This window comes from Malurus melanocephalus, unplaced genomic scaffold (genome assembly GCF_030028575.1).
Source record: "Malurus melanocephalus ecotype Western Australia unplaced genomic scaffold, MMel_1.1 scaffold_341, whole genome shotgun sequence".
NCBI lineage: Eukaryota > Metazoa > Chordata > Aves > Passeriformes > Maluridae > Malurus > Malurus melanocephalus.
This window is the reverse complement of record NW_026623573.1, coordinates 571,076-590,693: the sequence shown is the minus strand read 5'-3', so window position 1 is coordinate 590,693 and position 19,618 is coordinate 571,076. Positions and strand designations below refer to the sequence as shown.

General features: G+C 38.2%; 1 protein-coding gene across 2 annotated transcripts in view; it reads right to left on the bottom strand.

The window, feature by feature from the left end:
* The window catches only part of PHACTR3 (phosphatase and actin regulator 3), a 98,792-nt gene that overhangs the window by 63,135 nt on the left and 16,039 nt on the right, over nucleotides 1-19,618 (bottom strand). Inside the window, exon 1 of one of the 2 annotated variants that reach the window (XM_057378127.1) lies at nucleotides 9,486-9,557. The exons of the other annotated variant lie outside the window; for it this stretch is intronic. The gene's annotated coding sequence lies outside the window, so the exon portion shown is untranslated. Of the gene's footprint in view, nucleotides 1-9,485; nucleotides 9,558-19,618 lie in introns of those variants that run through there. 2 annotated transcript variants of the gene reach the window in all.

The following is a 19,618-nucleotide window of genomic DNA, read 5'->3' as shown; positions in this document are numbered from 1 at the left end:
GTGGCTTCAGGACACATTGAGCCTGCCTAAAGACTGGTTTAACTTATGTTTTGACCATTTAAGAAGGAAAACAACTCTTCTCTTCCATGATGCTCTTTGGCACTCAGCAAATAAAGTTTACCATGGCAACTGTACAGCCACAATTCTTCATTAAAGTGGTCCTTGACATCTTGTTCTACAAGCTAACCTGGGCACTCTGCAGTCATTGAGAACAAAAAAAAAAAACTTGAAGTAGCTGAGTATCATGTATTAGTGTCATGTTTTCCAGTTGGTACTTTAACATAACAGCTGAGTCTTACATAATCCTGTTTTGTAATTATAGACCCAAGTACTTTACAAAGGAGGAGAGCTAAAATGTGTAGTGGGACCTGAGTCACAGGTTGATCCAGTGCTGGAAAGAGAAACTTCACCTCTGAATGTTGTTCTAAGCTCTGCCTTTTAGTCTCTTTAGTTAATTCCTGGAGCCCATTCTGACTGGTCGCAGGCTGAGAAAGTTGCCCACAGCGGCCCCGTGATATGATACCCTATCTTGCTCTGAACATTCAGAGGTTATGACGTCTGAAGGAGCACAAATGGATAATATAACTGTTTTGTTTTGGTTTTTTTTTTTTAAACAAGCCTTAGTGTTGTGCAAAATGACTGCACTGACTGCCACAGAATAGTATTTTCAGTGACTGTAGTGTGCAGCTGTACAAAAGTATGASCGTATTTAGAGCTCATGTGAGAGATGGCTGCCACAGCTGGAGGTGTGMATCATGTCATGGCTGTGGCTTAGGGCAGTTCTGATGTGTAACCACAGCTCCAGAACCAAAGCCAGGCTTTGCCAATCCACGCCTTTCTGCAGGCTCAGTTCATCACCCCCTCCTTGACACTGTGCCCTCACACTCCGTGCAAACAGAACGACAACTTCACGGCGCTCACCATTTCCACAGTGACACCTCCCTGCACAGGCAGAATTCCTTGCCATGATTCCCTCAAAATAGATTAATGTGCGTAGAAAATGAGAGCAGAGGCTAATGAGGGTTGAGGCACAGATGGGATGGCATCAGCAGCTACTTCATACAAACACAGCAAAGTCATAATTTCTAGCATGACATCTATTAAAACCCAGCCCCAACAGGATGCACAGCTACAGGGGAACTTAGTCTGAAGTCAAATCTGATGCTGACTACCTGTCTTGTGTGAAATACATGACACTTGATCTCCTTATCTCACCTTCTCATTTAATCACATTTTTAATGAGCAGAAATAGAAAAAGTAAACAGTTCCCTTCTCTTATTACAATACTAATTTTCTTCCTACGCTGTTTACTTTGAATAACCAGAGTTCCTTTTTAGACCCCTGTTCAATATTTCATTTGAAGAATTTCACAAGCATCTTTGAAATGCTATTTCGAATYTTCAGTAATGTTCAATGCAAATTTCCTGGGATTTTCTCCCCTCTCAAATTGGGCTCTGTCTTTTGGAGTGGGGGAAGAGCTGTTTCCTACTTTGCTTGTGCATCCAGCTCCATTCCCAACTGAGAGAGAAATGAGAACTCAACACAGATGAACTGTGAGTAATTTCTGTATTAGCTCCCTTTCTATAGATGGTCCATAAAAATCTAAATGTTATTCAGGGGTGTGTCACTTTCTATTATGAATTCTGACTGAGCAATCATGAATCCAAAAAAAAAACCCGTAGCCCATTTGGGTAAGCTTCAGTGTTTCAGCAGTTATGGAATGACAGATGTGTTTGTGTCTTGATACATGTGCACATAACAGTAACTGGCATTGATAATGGTATTTGGGAAGTTGATGTGCAATTTTATGCTCAGAAGAAAATAATATGATGTGTCATTTGGCACAAATTGCCTCCTCTGGATTTGCAGATCATTGCTGTTGCTGTCCCATTTTAATTGGGTTTCACTGTGCTAATTTCTCTGGATTATTGCATTTATCACCTTCCAGTTGATTGTTAAATGTTGTATGGAAAAGGAGTTCTCACCTTTTTTTCATCTTCCTGAAACTAATAAGAAAAACTGGGGAAAGTTCTCATTATCTGGGGTAACAAGAGAGGTTCCTGGTGTTTTTCTCTCCTTTGGGCAGTGTTTATAGCTGACTTCCAGTGGCAGTGCAGGTGTAACAGGCCAGGGAAATTCTCCTTGGGGCACTGTACTTGTGCCATAAAATAGGCCCAGTTTTACTCCTCTGGCACTGAAAACAAGGGAAAAAGCTTTTGACTTGCAGACAGAGGGAGARAAACAGTTCTTTGGCTTTATTACCACTGCTAGATGTGTGATTATGGCATCATCTTGATAACTGCATATATGCCCCCCTCCTTTTGTATTTTACAGTGGGAGAGGGACAAGGGAATGGGATGGATCTCCTTGGCCATCTGGCTTTTGAACCAGTTGAGTGCATGTGAATTAATTTTTCAAGGTTTGCTCCCCAAAAGTGAAAATCAGAAATTTGCATTCTGAAAGTTTCTGATACTTGAATATATTTGTTCATCTTCCCAACTGCTGCCCAGGTATTGCTGCCTGCTGGTCATGCCTGGATACTCTCACAAGAGACTGAGATCTAATTTTGGCAAAAAATACAGTGCTGCAAAAATAACATTAGGGTCTGATTGCTCAGTTTTATGTGAGTGACAGAGCTTATTTCTTCYTGAAGAACATTAATAGATTTTGCAGATAGACAATAGAAATTAATTAAATTTTCTGGCCCACATGGTTATTCAGAAGAGCTTGGTAAAGTGAGTCATAAAGGCTCAATAGCCTGTGGTTTAATTTAAGTTACATGACTTCTAAGAAAATCTTGAGTTTTTTGGGGAGGGAGGTGAACTTTCTGTACAAAGAACAAGGAAGGCCTGGGGAATAATTTGAAGGAATTTGGTGCACAATTCTGGAGAAAGTTGGCACAAGCAGCCTCAAGAGAAGAGAGGATGGAGAGAGCCATCCTTCATATGGATTAATCCTTTCCTCTGCTTTAGTTTTAAAGGAATACTTGGTAGCCAAATTGTATAAAATAGATTAACCAGAAGCAGAAGTTTGAGAGAGGGCTGACCACATTAAATATTACAAYAACTGTCAGATTAGTCACGTGTGGCATTTTCCTCTTCAACCACTGCACAAGGGGTGAAGTTGGGCATTTGTTGTACAATGAACAAATCATGGGATATTCAAACAAATCAGTGCTTTCATCACCTTCAACCATTTCATCACATTACTTCTGAAATTGATTTTATATTGTAGGCCTATATATTCCCTGAAATACATTTCTCTGCATATGTGGAGCGTGAAAAATTAATCCATTAACAGGTATTCTTTAACTAGGTCTCAAGAGTGCTGTGAGCCTGAATTATGCTGCATTTTCCARTATCTTTTTAATTTTGCATGTTCTAGATAAAAAACAGTTTCCTTTAAAAATCATTGCTCTCTTCTCTGTACTGGTGACAGGAGGGGAAGAGGATATTGAAAAGTTCCTCATCAGCATAAATAAATTAAAGTCCCCACTTCAGAGAAGCCAAGAGGAATGAAGCTCCATTAAATGTTTTAAGAGGAAGCTGGAGGCAGAGATGACCAAAATGAAGCTCCCCAGTCTAAATATATTAGCAACTCTCTCCMCACTTGGATTTTGAAATGTCACATAATCTATTAAAACTGAAACATCTTTGAAGGTAGCACAGTTGGAACAGGCATTGTGGTACCAYGTATTTAAATAATGGGATATCACATTTGCAGTTTTTAAACCTGCATTTGCAGGTTAAATTCAGCTTTCTGTTAATAGGGCCAGTCTCGTATTTCTGTCTCTCCCCAGGCTCCTCCTCTCTTTGTCATCCCTTTCTCTGATGATGCCTCATTTTGCAGGATTTCAAAGATTTGCAAAAAATTTCACAGCAGTAATCCTGTCATCCAGCCAGGGAGATCTATGTACACTATTTATAAACTGATACAGTTCCACTTGCTGCAGAATAGMAAATTCATGATTAATTATATATTGTATTAGAGAGCTTCTCACACCGAGTGTTGTCAGCTCAGCATTCAACCCCAAGTTTTATGGTATTTATGCTTCACTGTGGGGTTTTTTTTAAGGTAGTTATGTATAAATTGGACACTATTTACAATTCTTATGTCACTTTTCATAAAGACTGTCTTGTGCATGRGCCAAGATACCCCAAACCAGGGCGATCTGTTGATTTTTTCTTCATGCAGTCCAACCACTGGCTTGCTTGGTGGCCTTGAGCAACCTTTTCCTTCCCTCTGGGCTTCATTTATCCTCTTTGAGTAAAAGGGATACAAGAAATTTAATTTACTTTGAAAGGTAAGATTACCATTTGCCATGTCCACTGGAGTCTGGGGATAATGGATGGATGTGTGTTTAATAGAGAGGACATTCCTGGCAGTTGCTTTGGCAGGAGGCTCCTTCCCTGTGACAGGAGCACCATTTTAGTGCTGAGGAAGGGGAAATGAGGAATATGCACAGAGTTTCTAACGTGATCCTCCTACATTCATCCTGGCAAACTTTAATTTTTGAATACCAACCTTTTCCCTACAATATCTCCTTACTTTTTCCACTGCTATTCATCGTATTTTAGGACAGTTTTATCTTGAGTTATGGGCATATATTTCACCTGGGTTTCAAACAAAAAGTATGTTTTTATCAGCTTAAAGGAATCTTGCAGGCATMTTGCTTTTTGGACTGTTTATTTTATGGTTTTCTTTTTTTCTTGATCAACTCTTTTGTACATAGTCCCTTTTTTGGAAATTAAGCACCTGGATGCCCTGGGCCTCCTCCCCTAAAACAGCACTGAATTTTGGCTCTTAYTCCTTAAACCCTTTTGACCTGAGCCTGAGCACCACTCCAAATGAAATTCAGGATTCATTTCTTGTGGATCCTAAAACTGCTGCTTATAAAGCAGTTGTTTACCGTGTCCAAAGTTACTTATCACTCTTGTCCTGAAAAGACAGTGATCCAGGCTACAGAGGGGAAACTTTTACTATTGMTACGAGTTTGCAATTTAAAGCTTTTCCTTCGAAGCTTTTTTCTTATTGAAAAGTGAAAATTCCAAAGTGCCAAACTCTCTTTTATTCACTTGACGTATTTTTTTAACCGAGATGGTTTTGCAAATATTAACAACCTCTGTAAACAAGACCAAACCACACAGGGGAAACTCCTCCTTAAACTGGTCCCTGAAGAGCCATTTGGAACAAATGGCTTTGCATAATACAGCTTTTTCTAATTAGCATCTCTGGCAATAAGCCACTTGGGTATATTTGATATGCTTTTATCTTAAGATTAAATTTACATTTGCTGCTAGGTAGCTCTGACATCTTCATTCTTGTTTTAGATCTCTGTCATAACATGATTATTGTGTGATCCCTACTCACAGCAAACCAGCTCCTATTTATAAATGGCTCAGGCTCATCCACAGTGATCAGCTCTACAGTTCTGCCAAATAAGAATGTTGAGGGGTTTCTCTTTGCAACTTGCCTCTTAAAATTCCAAAAATATTGCTGTAAAAGCTGCAGGGCAGGTTTAGGGTATTTTGGAGCCATGTTCCAAGAAATAAGATGGAAAAACAACCAAGAAAATAATTGACAAATAAGACTGTTTTTCTGAAGAGACTGCAATTYGAATATTCCAAAGGAGGTTAGTCCAGCTTTACAAAACAGACTGTGGCATAATCTTAATGATTTTTCCAAAGTTTTGAAGAACTGGATAAAGAACAGATCCTTTCCTTAGTCCAATTTTCTAACCACAAAACTTTTTCCTAACACAGAGAACTAAGCACTTTCRAATACAATTTTTCAAGGGCAGATTTACTATCAGTGCTATAAATTGTTCCAGCTCTTACGAAATCAGTTGATCTATTACCGATTATATCAACTGAGGATCTGCAGGACTCTCCAGTACAAAATAAGAGAAACTATATAAATCAAACTGCATTCAAAAACATCAGAAATAMTTTAAAAATTGCTTCTGGCATGAAAAAATTTATAACTTTCAAAAATTTTATGTTTAAATAGAGTATTTTTTTTCMTAAAGTTCTCAGGTCACAGTAGGAAATGTGTAAATCAGATCAGTCATTCATCTAATTTATTTTAATAAGTTTCACTATCAGGTTCCTTGCAGCTGCTTTAGTGAAAAGTGAGTCTTTACTGTAAAGTGCCAAAAAGGATGGAAAATATCCTACCCTGCAAAGTTACCTCTCCTAGACATCACTCTCTGAGATCAGAAACAGAAAAATCAAACGGCAATGCAAAGGTAAAGTGACTGCTACAAATCAAACAGGAATCTAATTCTGTTCACCGCATGGGCCTCTGGGATTTTCATATTTTATGTGCTTAATCAGATTTCATTTGATGGTCATTCATTAAGGAAAATGTTCCCATTTCCCCAGGTAAGCAGAGTTCTTCCTCCAAACAGCTTTGTACTCCACTCTTGCTTTACCACACGAGCCTGTTAAGTGTTCGGGTTAAAACCACAGAGCAGGAAAATACTGATGCAGAACTGGAAATCTTTTATTTATTGTCAGTTGAGGTTTGTTCWTCTCAAACACCACCAGGAGAGTGAGGAAAAGTGCTCCAGTCACATGAGTCTGAAGTTGTGCTGGGCATTTTTTACTAAGGCTATGCTGAAATAAATAGCATTAGTGCTACCCCATGTGTTCTACTATAAATCAACTCCTTTTCAACCCTCTAAAAACAACATAAATCACATTCTGTTGCTTTATAATTGCAAAATAGTGGCAGATTTCCAGCAGAAACAAGGGSTTGGTGGTGGACAAGATTTGGGATCCATAAATTAATCAACTATAATTTACCCACTCATAATAACAATAATCACACAGCATTCATGGCATGCTCTTATGTGTAATATTTAATGCTTACAGCATAGCCATTATAGATTATTATGGTATGAAGGCTGGCACTACTAGAAATTACACATTRTAGATTCAATCTATTGACTAACACTAAAAATCCAATGGCAAAAAACCATATTGTTCATTCCAACGGARATTAAAATATTTTTCTAGGATCATTTTTAAGAGAAAGACTGAAAATCTCCTTAACCCTTCAATGTGTATAATACAACTTCTTTTTTAAAGSGYTCTCTTAACCTGGGTTWTKTCAGTGCTACACTTCACAACACTGYCTCAGAAAYCATTGAGTGGSCAAAAATTGAGGACAAGGAGCTGAGTGCAGGATGATGGACTACAAGTGGGAAAGGAAACAAATAGCTAAAGGAAAAACAACTTCTTAATTGGTTTTGCCTTCAAAGCAYGTCCTAAAACTCTGTCCCAGACTTGGAATTAGGAGAAGAAAAATTGTGCCCTGGAATGGTGACGTGTAGGATTAGAAACACACACACACACAAAAAGAAAGATCTGGAGCCAAAATTTCAAGAGAGACAAAACCCAATTAGAGAGATTTTAAGGAAATTTTAAACATTGAATTCAAAGTACCTTGTCCTCCACTCAAATGGAATCCAATCTCCAATTTTGGAGACTGTTTCTCTATTGGAAAATGCTTGATGGGTGCAGGTAAAGGTTCTGCCTTCATTCCWGTCTGCTGGTTCAGTTTGTTACCCTGTAACTCTGCTGCCTGAGGAACTGCTGACAAAACACTGATGCTGAACTCTGGGCCAGAAGGTCTGGGGCTGGGTTAATTGATATTCCAAAGTCTTTTCCAGAACTCTCACATGCCTGCTGCTAGCTATGTAATCTTATGCAATATTCTATAGTGGCTGCAAAAGTTGTGGATGGGTCAGGGAACTGTGGAACAAAGAAGATGGAGAAGGCCTGGAGGTCTGGACTCTTTCTCCTACTCCTGCCAGACTGCCAGGGGGGAAGAAGAGCAAATAATTTAAACAAGGTGCTCATCTTCATCCTACAGTTCACACATGAATCTTCATGTAGCTGAGAATCCGCCAGAGAATCCGTCCATCTCTCACCATTTTTCTCTAAGCATGTAAATTTTCATTTTCCAATCTCTCTCTGATGCTCTGCACACCCCTCAAGTCTGTGAGGTGGACAGTCCAGAGCTTTTGTGCAGCAGGTGCTGTAATGACAAGCACTCCATAAAACCTTCTGAACATATTAATAACTTCTGCTTTCACAGATTACCAGAGAAAAATGTGTCTGATGTGCACTTTAAGGCTGCATCACAATGCATAAGCACAAGGAACCAAGTGAAGATTGCAGAGACAACCATAATTCTGGCACTTCCTAAGTTTTTCATGCCTGCCTTTAAAATCTTAATAATGTGCTTTTAACATAGCAGCTTTCTGGTATATAACATGTGATTATCTGAAATTACGTATATATTTTCACAGTATCTGGAGAACATTTTGTTTTTTGCTTTAAAAGGATCCTGCAAATAATCGTTATTTAACTAAAACATCTTTGGCTTTCTTTTCGCTTTGCTTTTGTGTGGAAGCYACAGAACAGCTTTTCACATACCAGATGAATAATGTGTAGGAAGAGTGAGAGAGGAAGGGAATTGATGGCTTCTTTTTAAGTATGTGAATTTAATTTCACCAGGCACTTTATTTTAATCATAATGCAGATCCAAATTTATARAAWGAAAAAAAAAATAATCTCCTGAATGCTTCTATATGTTGGTTGATACACATTACTGAAACAGTTCATATTCTATAAACTAATGCATTTCTCATTTTTTCAACTGTTGTTTGAAAATGAATATACGTCAATATCTGAAATACTTGGTAGCATAAATACATTCTGCACCTTCRAACGACAGCAAAATGCAGCCAGAGCCTTGCTGGACAACTGTTAGATTACCTGACCAGATTTAGAGGTTTCACAGACAAAAATTTTCTCACACTCTTGGATTTTTTCAGCAAAACTCTTTTTCTCATCAGTGCCAAGAGGAAAGAAACGAGCTATCCAATACACGCCTAAACTCAAAAGTATTATGGCACTTGCAGTGAGAAAAATTCCTTATYTCCTGCCCCCATTCCCTTCAGCTTYTCTGCAACAAAACTGCAGACATAAACCCCTCTCCCTATTGGAAAAGTGTATCTATTGATCCCGAAATAAGCACATGTAACAGTTATGCAATTATCTGCCAGCACCATCCCTGATTCCCAGTTTGAGAGGAACACATTCCTGGTTATGAAATGGATGATTTTCAGAGCCCAAAGTATGAAAGAATAATCCTACTTCCTTAGGTAAAAGAGAGCCAATGGAATGTTTTTCTCTATTCCTAATGATCACAGAGATAACACATTCTTGCATATTTTATCACAAGCAAAATATCCGAGGAGTCCCAATTCCTTCATGCTAAAAGCTCACAGCATTCCCTCAATATAAAAGCTCAGAAATACTTTTAAAACATCAAAAGCTTTAGCGTCCACTCACCTCAGCTAAAACTCCCRGTAAATATAATAGATCCGTTTCACAAAATCACAAAAACATCTGTAGCAGGAAGGAAGTATTTATCCATCTTTCTATTCATTGCTTTTATTCCTTSTTACTCACCTCCGAGTGCTGCTGTTGCTCAGAGCACACAGAAGGCAGCAGCTCAATCCGAGGAAGAAAAAGATTATTTCCTTTCACCCTCTGTTCCTGATCTCCCTTRAAACTCCTTCACTTTCTCTTTTCAAGTTGCATAGGAAGACACGGATGGACCCTTTGGGCTCTCTCCAGGTCTGTGTATATTATGTAAAACAGATGAATGCATTTCCTATTTTAACCACGAAAATCATGTCTGCACTGACAGGCGCCGGGATCATTAATAGTGCACTGTGTGCCACTGTGAAAGCCCACGGAACACTCAGAATTGGCCTCAGCTCTCTAAAKGCAGAACCAGATGAAAATCTTCAAATCAACTTCTCTTTGTTGCAAAAGTTTCTCTTTTTCTCTCCCGCAGAAGAAGCTGGAAGTTGCTGTTTAACCAGTGCATTTCATTGGAAACGCTGGAGCAGAGCTCTGGGCTTGGTGTGACACCAGAAACAAACACACTGGAGATGTTTTGGCCATTAAAATGCTTCTAACCCCAGTGTAACTTTCAGTCAGCTACCACATCAAACCTGTGATTCCTTTCTCCCAAGACAATTTTGTCTTGTAGCACTGTCAGCAAACTGCTCCAGMACTCCTTGAAAAGATTCCAGCCTAAATTACAGAAGTGAAAGCCTGTTCTGGCCTCTTCCCTTASTATTTTTTTTTCTAGAATATTTACATTTCATATAATTCCCCACCCAGTCTTAGCCATAGTTCCCAGAATGCAGGAAAACAGTCTTTCCTTCCTGCAATCCTAAATGCCTTCATTARGGAGACTTAACGTTGGAGTGTTTTGGAAGGCAGATGCTCTGGATTTAAAAGAAACAGGAGAGGAACTCAGTGAACAGCTGCATTGCTCTCAGCTTCCAGAGAGCCATATTTCAGAATGGTTTTCTACATTATTTTGTCACTGGGAACATATTATTACCATCTAAATTTAAAAACACTGGCTTTTCCTGCACGAAGGCAAAAGCAGACTTAAAACCACAATGACTGTTCTGTGCAAGTATTCTGTGCCAATGGTGCAGAAAATGAGATCCAAGTGAAAAACAAAGGGGTTTAGAAGCTCTTTGCTTGCAAGGTGTCTACACAACTGGCCAAAACCCACAGGTACAGGAGTTTTGTACACTTCAGAATTAATCACTATTCACAATTCTTGTTGAAATTTCATTCCATCRATGCCTCARCTCTTCACTGACTGCTCAGAAATAYYTTGTTCTTACTAATGAGCACTGTTGTATTACATCTGTAGTACATTGAAATGCTGGAAATTAAAGCCATGTTCCAAAGTTATAATTTTTCAGTTCTAAAAGAAAATACTTTTAAAGTAAACTGAGCACTGTCTGTTTCTGTAGATACAAGATCATGTAATTCCTGTAAAAGTGTTCTGGAAAATAATTCCACTTTGGAGCACTGAGCATACCTCCTGCTAGGGAACTGGCAAAGCCCAGGGAGAAAATCTAAACAAATTTTTAATAAAATCTTATAAATGTAAAGTAAATCATAGTCTTTTTTTTGCCCCAGGAAATAGATATTAACAATTTTTTCTCTTATTGAGACTTCTTATGCATCATCTACAACCACCCATGTTTATTTTCCAGAATAGTTTAGTCAGTGACTAAAGGATCCTCTGCAGCTCAGGTAAATTGCTTCTTCTGAAAAAAGTGCATTAATCATGTGGATAATRTAAAATTGATTTGGTTTAATTCAATGAACATATGCAAAACAGAGGCTTTCAGTCATAAACAAGACAGCCCATTGTTTATACCCTAAGGGATACTTTAGGGAATAACTTTAATGAAGTACTGTTTCAATGATTTATTATCATTGTGAGTCTTTTAATTAATGTCAGTGGCATGGCCTAAGTCAAAAATTTAGTATATGGAAAAGTGGAAGATTAAGTCAAACAAAGAAATGGACAAACTCTTTGWATCAAAAAGCCTGATTCCTTAGTCRTATTGAAGTGATCAATTAATTTGTGATCAATCTCCTCTTTAACAGGACTAAGACTTAATCTTCCCTTTTTGCATGAGACTCGGAACTCTCATTTTTACACTTCCATATAKGAAGCACCCCTGGATACTTACACTGCAGGAATAAATAATCTCTGCAGTGAATACAGGCCTTTTAAAAGTACCTCTTTCAGAATCTGAATTCTGTTCATTCACTTTGTATTCTCCATGTAGCAGAAACTTCACTTCTAGTGCCAGTTTTCTTAGCAAACTTTCTTCAAGTATGTGAACCTCTTAAAGCATCCTAAGTGTCTCCTGTTAAATGCTGTGCATGTGGCAATAGTTTGGGRTAAAATAGTTTACATTTGAGCTGCCAGGGTGTTTCTGTGTTAGAAGACATTCCTTTATTTATGAGATTCATAGATCTTTGAGTTATAGCTAAAATTTAAGAGAGTAACAAATTGTGATTCCTTTCATTGAGGCTGGACAACATTTCATCTTCTAATGCTTTCTTGAGCAACTTCTTTAAAAGTCYTCCAGTAAAAAGAGATTAAATTGTCAGAGTTACCAGGTAATGGTTTGAGCAGTTGACAGAGCACAAGCTTGGCACACAAAGCATAAGTGGGTATTGAAAATCTTGTATCCTGGGTATCAGTGGGTGCAAATTGGGTCCGTTACCACTTGCAAATCCAAGGTGTTTTGTTTTTGATTCCTGTTTTTCAAGGAAAAAATGATAATGAGAAAATCTGTCTGTRTATCAGGATGCTGAGTGCTAATTTTAGAACTCTTCAAATAGAATCAGAAGACTCTTCGAGACACAATGAAGAAAAATTGGCATTTGAGGAATCCTTCTTAACAGGTTTTAAATTAGGTGAAATTAGGACTATAGCATTCAGTATTTCTAACTCATAAATWGTGTTTGGACTCCGATTTGAGACCTTTTCCTATCAGATTTAATGAATACCTATAGAACAGGAATACTCATAAAAATTGGAAACAGCTACTCTTTAAAGCAAAGATTAAGATTAGATTTAGAAATATTGTAWAATGAGGCATTTGTTCTCTTGTTGTCATGAAGCCAAAGAAATATCTCTTATTTTGAAGTCCTTTTCATTTAAATACACTTAACATGTTGGAGTGCTTTATTACAACTGCAGTAATTAACATTTGTAACCTTTGCCGATTTGGAATAAATGTTATATTTAGTAGAAAACRAGAGACCAGATATTCCAATATATTCCTGGAAGTATCTTTAAAATGTCCTAAGAGCTATTCTCAAAAGCTAGAAAATTCATTTACTACTATCACTGAGTGTTCTGATCCATCTTAATTAGGATATTTGGGGGTTTTAAATGTGGCAATAAATTCCTTTTATTTTCTCAATAAGGYCTTTTTTCAATTTTTATTTTTATCATCTGTCACAGAAATTTGTTGTATGTGTAAGCAATTTAATGGTTCACTGAAAGGTTGTTATGCAACTGAGTTGTATAAAACCSTGTCCAAGCCCAGGAATTACTGTAAGGGAGAAAAAATGAAATGGTAAAAGGCTGAGAGTTTAAGTATGTTTTCTGTTGGCATTTCTATCTTTTGTTAGTGGGTTTGTAGAGCTCCTCTCCTTAATATCCTGTGAGGGCAAGGGGGAAGAGATTCCATAGCTGATGTTGGGATATCAAGAATAAAAAGCTGTTTGCCAGGACAAGAGTCTGGAGCCATCAAGTACCCAGTGTGGAGTCTGTAGTGCCAYATCAGCTTTACAAAGGTCTGAGGTGATTGTTCCAACACAGAGTTTTCCAAACAGAAGGCACTCAGTGTAATGCTGAGCTATTATTAAAATCATTAAGCCTGGTCTTATCAGCGTAGGTGATGAATGATTMAACGCATCATTCCAACTGCACCAGTGTCAGACTCGAGGGCTTTCTACCAATACATGTTTATAATCCTGGAAATGAATACAGAGGGGAGGAAATATTCTCAGTTGGTGAAGATGTCACTGACGCAGTTTTTTAGCCCTGTGACAGCGTGCGCAGCTATTTCCAGAGTGAGGATCAGGCTGCAATTAATGCACATGGCAGATCCTGCCAGTATTACTCAGGTTTCTAAATCAGCCCTGTTTCTGTTGACCATTGCTGTGATTGTCCACAGAGCACAGCTCTTCTCTGTGAGGGAGGGATGGATAATTTGACCCTAAACTGACTATGAATGAGTACTACTCCAAAAGCCGTGAAAGACCCAACAATGGGGATTTTATTTCACCAACACTGATTTCCACAGGAATAGGACCTCATCTTGGGGTATTTGACAGAATAAAGCAATATAATCATGCTCTACCCTTGCTTCTGCAATAACAAGATATAACTTCACAATTCAGTTTGTTTTCCAACCACAGCATCCTTTGAGAAATTGGAAASTCTTCCTTGCAAAGAACCTTTGTMTTGRACTMRATGATCTTCTGTGATCCCTGCCAGCCTGAATCACTCTGTGATCCTGTGATCTGTTTATGTAACCCCTACAAATAAAATACACGTCCACATCCATCAATTATTTACCAATATTTCTACAGATGTCCCAAATATATGTTTTTGACCTTCAGGCAAAAACATTGGAGCACAATAGAAAATTCCACTTGGCCAAARCTGGAAAAGCTTAGAAGCCTATAAATTATCCACTCTTCTAGACTGAAAGAGAAATTCTGGTAAAGCAAGAAAAGTAAATCAGGTTTCCTTTGGCTCAGAACAAAAAATACAGCAATACGACTCCTTGGGATGAATTTCTGCATTTGCAATTGAAATTGCTAGTTTGAGCTCTAAATAAATTTTTAAGGGAAGCTTTACAGGCATTGCCTAACATCACACACAACATGTATTTCTCTTCTCRCTTGTTAAAATAGGATCTTTGTAACTTCTAACATTTATCACCACAGAGCATATAATTTGAAACAGGGATGACCATTTTTTCACCAGCCAACATAAAATAAAGTGAYGAGAGTGATGTCAAAAGCAGTAGCACTCAATTGTAACTCCCTGTAGGATTTTCTCGTATCGCTTCTCACATTCTATGAGCATTCTTCACAACCTCTCCTGTTTCACTTGAAGTTGTGATGGTCTTTTGAGAGAATAATCAGTGAGAAGGCAATTTCTGCACTGTGTAAAGGTACATATTTTGCTTCTAGTCAGCTCTKAAAATACGGGTTTCTGTCCTTCCTATATGATATAAATCACAAAACAACTGAATATAAGCACAGTGTAGGTGGCACAGGCCACAGCCTTAAAACCATATTTCCATTCTTGTGAGGATAAAATTTTCATCCATATCCACAGATCCAAATCAACAATCATGAATTGTTGGTTTTCCTGTCTAGTAATGCTTTCATAGACTGCTGTTTCGGGCCTCTCTTGACCAGACTCCCACCAAAATTGCTGTAAGAATTTGAGACTCCCTCTACATTAATCAGCTGATAAAAGTAATATATCCAACATGGTATGTTTCCTGATAAAGTCACAATTTTCTCTCACACTGGGAGTTCCTGGGATGCGTGGACCAGGGAGGACCACGCCAGTGTTCAGCACCAAGGTCAGCTCAGGACTTTGCACAGCCCATAGAAAAGGACCTTGAYTCATTAAAAAGCCAATGTTTTTGAGAAATCTCAACACTTGTTGAACAGACATAGAGAAGATTTTTTTTTTAAATCTAAACCTTATATTTTATTCATTAACTGCATTCTTTATAGGCCRTTCTATGTGGGATATAATGCAAATAGATGTGAGAGGAATTTCTAACACTATTTACTTTCAGTAATGCACAATGCAGCTGTAGTGGAAGAAAAGCCAGATGAATGRAGCACTGCACTTGCATGTACTTTTCTTTGAACTCTTTATGTACAATATATGGGCTAAATGGTGCCTTTAGGCACAGGCTTGAACAAAGATCATAAATTGCACAATCTCCAAAGACATAATATTGTAGCACAACTCCCTCTTGGCTTCATGATAAGCCAGCCACAAATGGGCTTTTTCCAAAGCTCTGGACTCGCTCAGACCCCAACCAGAGCAGGGCGGTGTCATCAGAAAATCCTATTCCTATCTCCACTTCTTGTCTGTCCTCAGCTACATCCCCCAAAAAGAAAAATGTGTGCCCAATGTATGGAGACCAAAACAGACCCATTTTCAGTCCTATGGATGGATCGACATGCCTAGAGATTGGTTTTGTGTAGGTTTAGCTGATTTTTATTCTTTTAAGGGTAGATCTGAAACCTGAAGATACTTYGGGTAGATTAAGATTAATCTATTCCTGATTTAAACTGATCTAGATGTGTGTGAGATGCTCATTTAGAAGGCATCTTAATATATTTTATACATGTAAAAAGGCAAATGAGGTCCTACTSGATTTATAATGTATCAAGCTAATGAGAACTTTAATATTTAGAGAAGGGATTGTCACAGGTTCTAAACAAGCTCTTTAACAATTTACTACGGACAACAAAACTGGCCTGGGAGTCTAAAATTTCCATTTTCCAAGAGTTGTGGGTGTTGACCATTTTGGTACACAATTCAAAAAACCCAAACTGAGYAAGGTCAGAAAATCTTCCCGATGGAGTAAAAGGGAACATGTAGCAGCACGAGAGAGAACACGGCAATAACGCACACGGGAAATCCCAGAACAAAGAGAGAAGTCAATCACTGCATGTTTATTTAAGTGGCCAGAGTGATACATTACTGCACATAAAGACATTTCAGCCCAAAAGTTGTCCTTTATGTGACTCCTACGGGCTTTTTTACATGGAAATGCTTACAAAACCTAATCCAATTTACCTAAGTGCGTGTGCTTGGAAGTAGCTTAATTAAACCACAGTAAATTTGCATGAATACTCTCTCCTAGAATTAAAGTAATCTTAATTCAATTTAGGTTCATTTACTTTGGAACAGAATAAAGCTAAATTAAATTGAGCTCACTTTAATTCTCAACATGAGTGTCCACACAGATTTTAATAGTTAATTAATCCACTGTACTTTCATAAATGAACCTGCATGGATTTTCATAGGCCGTGTTTATGTAAACAAGCACRAAACACACTCTTATGTTATTTCAAGACTGTTCTATTTTCTGTTACACTCCATATGGGCTAATTTAACTGTCACTAGGAGGAGCCAAGTATTAGCAGATTGTTCTTAACCAAGACTGTATTTTCCATCACTGGATATAAAAGACAATTTTTTGTATATTCTCTGAATTACAGTCCTTAATGCACCCCTTTAGGCCTTCAAATCTTCTGATGACGAACAAAAGAAGCTAGATATGTTTTCTTAGAAAAGTCTTTAAATTTCATGTCTAAAAATTATATACTTGAAGATGTTCCTTTGCAAAATAGATTATASCATAGGAATTGGATTTTCTAGATAACAGATGCACTAAAACCACAATTTGAAACAATTTTTGGACTCTGTCCCAGCACAAATCAATCATATGGATTCTGAAAATGCTAAGACAGATCTTGAAATGGTAATTAATTTGATATCACAATTTTGATGTCAAAGAAGAAAATCTGATTTGTAGCTGTTAAGGCTCTAACTCAGCAATTACAAACAATGTTTTTCTAAGTTTCACTGTTTCCAAAGTTGTTGGGTCCCCTCATTAGTTTCAGTTTTTAAAATGTTTTCCTGTTCATGGGGTGAGAAACTCTATCTTTGGCTTCAGCTCCTTTCAAATCACAGCTTGCTGGGCATGGCTCGTGTTAGCTGTGATTGCAGTTGGCAGGGCACTAGATTAGCTGTTGACATCAAGCCAACATTTAATTTTGTTTTCTTGAGTCATCTGTTGCCAGTTCCCATGACAACTGATCTTCTAGCCTTCAGATTTACTAGAGAAAACCATTAAAATGGCCAGGAGTACAGAAAGAGATTCTTTGATGTAGATGGAAGTTCAACTGTTTTCCTCAATGGAAATGGAAAGATCTTTTCAGTTATTACTTTAGCACCACRTAACTTCTGTTCAGGAAAACACAGCTGTTCTTGTATTAGAAAAACAGAGTGAACAGTAGTTTTTAACAGTAGTAGTATCTTTCTACTACAGAATGAAGGTCTTTGTGTCTAAAAAATCACGTAGTACAGAGGACAAGAAAAAAATATTTTTCTGTTCTTGCATAGTAAAAACAAAAGATGAAATTTAAGATATGGATTCTTTTGATCTTCACTAGAGTCCCTGTACATTTCCATTTCTTGTTTCACAAATGTGTCACTTAGGTAAAGGACGTGTCTGAGGAACAYCATTACTGTGCTGAGTCAGCCCAGAGGTTGTACCAGACCAGAGGAAAAGGCCAATCCCAATCCTGTGGGAGCTTCTGGGATCAAAAATACCTTTGGCTAAAAATACTTGTCAGTGCATATAAAAAATGTACAACCCATAAACCCCCTGGTTATGAAAGCACAAGAAAAAATTAAATACCATACTGGATGACAAGCAGTCCTTGTAGTAGAATTTTAACACTCAGTGGWTATTTCTAAGCCCAGCTCCTGTTGACTTTCACAGGACCTTCCAAAGTCTGAATTCCACATTCCCCTTATTCGCTATGTTCAAAGCATTGCAAAGCACTAGCATCCCCAAATCCCCTTGGAAAGAAAAGGAAGCACAAATGTAAGAGAAAAAGGTGCACGACTGGTTCAAATACAGACAAAATCCCAGGTAGTCTCTGTATCTCTTCATTAGGTAAACATTTGCCTSTAGTACATGGAAAAACAAACACCTACACAAGTCTGTCATTTGATGTGGGTGCTCCCCACGGCCCAGGAGCTGATTCTCACAATCATTATCTGCAGGATGTGCAATTACCCCAGACCTGCACAGCACATGGCAGTGCTTGCAAGTTCAGGTGAGGATCCAAACTCATCGCTGTGTTCTAAGAATTAATGGCCCTCTGCTCAGCAATACCCTAGAGGATTTTATTCACCCCATTTAGCTTAAGTTTCATTAAATATCTGGATGACTTTTCCAGGCTGGTTCCTCAATAGCAATTCAAGATTGCTTTCCCAAATGTGAGGATACGTGAGTCTACCCTCTTGATTAAAACAGAGGGAACAAGGTGATTACTCTGACAAAAGCCTACCTCTTCTCTCTTCTCCTCCTCTGCCCAGTTGAAGTGGTTAAAACATTTTAAAGATAATGGGGGTGTATGTGGGAGAAAGTAAAAGATAAGGAAAGAGAACACACCAGTTCCCCAGCTTGAGTTAACTCTCCCAATCCCACTGGAGAGTCATCTTCCCCCAGCTGGAAAWCCTGCCCATCACAGATCTCAGGGGGTTGAGTATGTTTGGAACCAGTCACACTGCATGGACCATCCTCCCCTCACAGCTGTCCCCCAGTTTGGGTATAAAGCCACCCTTGGCACTGGATTGGTGGCACTGGTGTGAATTGGTGACAAAAGGAGGTGCCATGGCCGGGATGTGTGACTGCCATCTCCCAGTGCTGCACTGGAGATGAAACAGCCACATCCACTGAATCCAGCAGTRTTTATGTAATGCTTTGGGCTGTGAATTCAAGCTCTGTGTCATTGTTTCWGAATGCACTTGGCTCGTGAATGCCATTGATGCAGATGCCCGCATACATTCAGGATGCTGTGTTTCATGTTTTGCTTTCATCTTTAAATATATTTGAGTAGGTTTTTCTCTCTTCTAAAACAGCTCACATAATAGGTAGAACTAAAAATGATCTAATAGCTTCAGTGCCTTAGAGCTACTGACATGCATGAAATTCAAACTGTGACTATAAAAAGAAGCAAGGACTTTCTCTCTAATTCATATTTTTAGCTATTTCTGTATTTTTTGAGAAGGACAGAACTCGTTCATGTTTCAAGTCAGGATCTGTTAAATAGAATGCAATCTGAAAGTTATTACAGGCCATCTGGGGAACTGGAGGCAAAAGTCTGGGGGTTTCTGACCGGTTGAGAAGGCAATAAGYTTAGCAAGATTGGTAGTTACTAATTAAGGTGATAACATGACCCACATTTTGTTTTCACAGCCCTTACTGATTTAGTCAGATGCAATGACATCCATTATAGCTGAGCAAATAGTTCCTGATGAGTAATATRTTTACACCTCCATATTTTCTATCTGCATATTCCCTTGATTGTGTCACAGTTTTCCTGTCACCATCATTGACTTGTACTTGCTA